This window comes from Coenobita brevimanus, chromosome 65, assembly GCF_032717465.1.
Source record: "Coenobita brevimanus isolate Jiangsu-jjx chromosome 65, ASM3271746v2, whole genome shotgun sequence".
NCBI classification, from domain to species: domain Eukaryota; kingdom Metazoa; phylum Arthropoda; class Malacostraca; order Decapoda; family Coenobitidae; genus Coenobita; species Coenobita brevimanus.
In genome coordinates, this window is record NC_137018.1 from 7492659 (window position 1) to 7497725 (window position 5067).

The following is a 5067-nucleotide window of genomic DNA, read 5'->3' on the forward strand; positions in this document are numbered from 1 at the left end:
ACATTGCCTCCCTTGCATTATTTTACAGATAATTTTTTGGCAAAAGCTCAGACGAAGTTGCGTCTATGGTGCCACCTCTCCACGCCTTCCCTCGTGCTACACGGGCATCTGGTAGCGCTCACGACTGGAATGTCACTCAGCCATATTGCACAACTTCTGCCTATCAGAATTCTTTCATTCCCCGTACTGCATCTCTTTGGAACTCGCTTCCCCAGAGTTGTTTCCCTCCAAACTTCAACCTACAGCTGTTCAAGTCTAACTGTTACAGATGTTTTATGAATAGAGGACACCAGTAATCTGGTGTATGGATGATTTTTTTTTAATTCATTTGTTTTTCCTTCCTCTGTTCTGTTATTTTAAAATAAAAATCAAACTGCTCCCTGCTCCAACCTGGAACTGACATCGAATTCTTTCAGACAGCAGACCACTTCTTCTCCAGTCACCTGACCACCACTTCCCCTGCGTAAGCTGGCTGTGAAATCGGCCGCGTATATTGAAGGCGACAAATTCCAGGCGTGTGTGGTGTGGGCATTACGCGGCAGGGGGATGAAAGCCGCATTGGAAGGAGTGGGAGGTGATATACTGCCCTTCACACACAGCGCTGCCGGCGGGGACCAACAAATTGCTCTCTGCCATTTCTGCAACCCCTGTGAAATTCTCTTGCATATTTCAAGTTATCTCGTTTTCTAATGTATGTCTCCAAGTTATCTATTTAGCTTCCTCTTGTTGTAAAAGGAGAAACTATATCTAACTCCTCGAGTTCGAAGATCTTTCCTAAGCTGAACAAAATCAATTAAAAAAGGAGAGCAAAGGAAGGCAGACATTAACAGACGCAAAGGTCTCTCGAGGGAAAAGAAAACAAGAGATATCGCAGGCGTTCTCATGTATTCAGATCTTCAGGGGAGATACACATACACTCTCTGCAGACCGGTCTCTTTTCCTGTATTTGCTAATCAGTGCATACTCAACTCCTGCTGTAGTCCTTCAATCCATCTCAGTTCTCCCTCATACGTATACAAACCAGGTACATTCTCACTCGTCCCACACCCTCTTGGCATACACAAACACCTCAGCTTTATCCTGACCTAATTGTAAGCCTTCATTTCAGTCAATGATTCGGCACACACTCCAGCTTAACAGCACTCAACGCCACACCTCCCTTCTACACACAGCTTACACCTCCCAACCACACACTGCCCCCATTCCAGCTTCAGCCCCACTCATTCCCACACCTCTCTTCCTCACACACCATACACATCCCAACCTCACACCGCCCCCATTCCAACTTCAGCCCCATTCATCCCCACATCTCCCCTCTACACACAGCATACACACCCCAATCTCACACCGTCCCCATTCCAGTATCCCTATACCTCCCTTCTACACATCATACACAGCCCAACCTCACTCCACCCTCTACCCTTCACCCTGTCCCATTCCACACTCCTGACACAATACGAGAAGGATTACGCTTTTCCATCTTGAATATTTCCGCGCCTCCTTTCAGTCATACGATAGCGCTTGCCATAAAGGATGAAAAGCAGCCCCCATCGCGCGGGATACTAAGTGCACGCCAGGCTGGGATCGACAAACCATAGCTCAGACGGCTGGCAAGAGGCGACGAGACTCACACCAGGCGAAGTTTTCTGACACAGGAGGGGAGAAAAATGAATCCTGTGCATCATGGAGGAAAATTATAGCGGAATGAATCAGGAAGAATAACTATGAAAATCTCGAGAAACAAGATGATTCAATAAACCTAGGAATAGAAAAATAAAATAAAAACAAGAGGCAGAATACAACTGTAGTAATATACGAATCCTACGTTAATGTTTCGTGAAAAATTTTATGGAATTCCGTAACGCCCTTGGTAAAATTAGAGACGAGCCTCCCTTTCATTTTCAGAGTTCCCCCTCACACACCTGCACCCACGCAAACATCATTCTATGCCTACAGATACAGTGAAAAAAATATTTATTATAACTTCTGAAACTCTATGCATGGAATTCCGGTAAAATATTGAAAAACTTACTGAAAAGCTTGACTCTCTTCTCTGAGTTCAGCACACACCTACACCCACCATTGTATCATTATCTGTTGCAAGAACCTATAATTAATTCAAATATTGCAGAACATTTCACGCGCTTGCATCGTCAGCTACTTCAAAAATATTTATTACGAAGTTCGAGAACCGTTTCATAAGCTGACTGGAAAAAGAATAAAAATGGGTGAATGGATGAAAAAATAAGTCACATCAATGGAACTTCCCGTCTTCTCAGGGATTTCTCCAAGCCACTTATATTCAGACGTGCATTCCTTTATCCCAACTCCATCCTTGCTCACATATCATGAACCTCATTCAATACCTTTGTTGATTTATTTTCAGGGAGAAGGATTCCTCTTTACAGTACACGTACTTACTATTGTAAGATTACGAGTTATTAGGCGAGAGGTAATTGGCCGTGAGTTACAGTAAAGCATTAATATCAGAAAACACACATATACTTCCCGCTTTTTGGCATTTTTCTTCCATCTTATTGATAGGTAAATAATAGAATAAATAAATAAGTAAATAAATAGGTGAATCTTTAACTCTTGCCGCCATAATCAGGAAATACATATGAGCAACGGCCATACCACGTTGAGTACACCGCTTCCCGTCCGATCAGCGAAGTTAAGCAACGTTGGGTCTGGTTAGTACTTGGATGGGTGACCGCCTGGGAACACCAGATGCTGTTGGCATCCTTAAGGGGCTATCACACGGGAGACTCGTGGACGTCCAAACTGGCCGTGGACGTCCAAATTTGCCCCCGCGGGAGGGTCATGGACGTCCACGGGTGGAAGGCCGCCAGAGCCATTCATGGACGTCCATGGCGATCGTGGACATCCATGACTTGGTAGTCTCCTTCTTCTCTATGGAGTTTACATGTAGCGTGTGTCGTCTGCTATCTTGAACCCTGTAGTCAGTTGAGGTGGTATGTTATATTATGATTAATTCAAAACAGTAAACTTTGTAGTTTTAATATTTCTGTCACAAACTTTTCATATATACCAAAATGTGGTAAAAATGATGGAATGTGGATTGATTGTTTACAAGAAAGGCCCGCGCTCATTGGAAAGGCATACTCGGGAAGAAAGCAGTACTGTGCAGATTTCTATACTGGCTACTTACTTCTCTCCGTGGAAGACATTCTCTCATCCACAGTGCCCTGCTTCTCGCTCTCCTTTGTCTTCTTGCAGAGACTTCTTCCTCTTCCTGCAGGGTTAGGACTGCAGCACCCATTGCAAAAGTCACAATCTAGGTTCACGTCCATTGTTCTTGTTGATAAACACGTCATCTGTCAGGGAGTTGGAAGTGACCTCCCAGTCGCGTGGGGTGAACTCGATAAAGAAGAAGGTGGCCGTCGACGTCCACCGTGTGATAGGGTATGGACGTCCAAGCTCAGTTTGGACGTCCATTTTGTGCTGCACAAAACGTTCACGGGTCCCCGTGTGATACCCACTTTACGTGTCAAGTGGGGTTGGTGGAGGATTAGTGCCCCTCCCTGTAAAACAATTAACTCTAAGCCCTTGGCCACCCCGTTTGAGATACATGGCGTCTGGCAATGAATGAAAAATGAACATATGAGCAAGGAAAAATCTGCACAGGAGAGATGCGTGCGAGGCAGCTATAGATGGCTTTTTGTCTGTGTGCTTATTTCCTTTCCGAAAAGCCTATACCAGATAAAAAGTTCTGACGGTAGACAGTTGAAACAATGCACGTAGGTTAATGCAATTTTACAGTGATTTAAATTACAATGATCTAAGTAAATCAATAAATAAAAACAACAACAACAACAACAACAACAACAACAATAATAATAATAATAATAATAATAATAATAATAAAAATCCTTGCAGTGAAAGTCTTTATTTTCATCCAGTTTCTCGGCCTGGACACTCAACAGATTTTAGCAATTTTCCTTCAGATTATTCGCTGGTAATTGTTTATTTAGGATTAAAGAACATTAGAAGCTACTGACACTTTAACCTTTCTCTCTCTCTCTCTCTCTCTCTCTCACACACACACAAACACACACAAAGAAAAGAAACCTGAAAAATCTAAACTGCAAACCATATATCCACTCCCCGCTCGTCACATCCTCAATAAGCAAGCAATATACATACAATTCTTCACTTTTCTTTCGGCACTTGAACTACCGTGGAGAAATATCGGCACAGAAGACGGCCCTAATTACCACCATCTCGTAAACTGTCCCCACAATACTTTCGGAACCATTATTGGGACGCAGAAGAAATTTTTACGAGGACGGTGCATTGTGTAAGGAGTAAATGAAAGGGAATGGGACTGATGTGTGTGTGTGTGTTTGTGTGTGTGTGTGTTTGTGTGTGTGTGTGTGTGTGTGTGTGTGTGTGTGTGTGTGTGTGTGTATGTGTGTGTGTGTGTGTGTGTGTAACAAAATGTCTGGAAGAATTCTGATCCGATTTTATAACCAGACTTGGTGGACGAGTGGAGGGTCAGCTAAGAAGTGCACCTACATTTTTTTTTAGAATACTTGGTCAAAGGTAAAGGTCACAGGACATGATCAACTTAGGTTTTTATCAGATTTAAACCAAACTTTGCTGAAGGGTTGAAGAAAAGGTAAGGGAGAAAAAGAGAATCACTTTTAAAAACAGTAACATTTGACTCAAGGCCAAAGTTGCAGATAAGTCAACTCTTACAGATCTGATGTGATTTAAACCAAACTTAGTAGAAGAATTAAGAGTCAGGCAGCAGCGAAGATTTTGTTTTGAGATAGATTAGTCAAAAATCAAGATCACAGAACAAGGGCTAAGTTCAACCTCTGTGTCTGGATCAAAATTAGTGGATGAGTTGAATATGACGCAAGAAACATTATTTTTTAGACTTTAATCAGTTTTTATTTGATACTGATTAAACTTAATGGAATGGTTCAGGGTAACACAAGCATAAAGAGATTCGGTTTTGAGGACAATTAATCAAAGGGCACGGTCACAGGAAAAGGTCAAACATTAAGGCCACCAGATAAAGCCAGGCCTAACTTTTTT

At 42.5% G+C, this 5067-nt stretch overlaps 1 non-coding gene across 1 annotated transcript; it reads left to right on the forward strand.

Moving 5' to 3' along the window:
• Positions 1–2623: 2623 nt before the first annotated feature.
• On the forward strand, positions 2624–2742 carry LOC145405175 (5S ribosomal RNA). The gene has a single exon (XR_013898277.1). It is a non-coding gene; the product is annotated as a 5S ribosomal RNA (ribosomal RNA).
• Positions 2743–5067: the final 2325 nt, after the last annotated feature.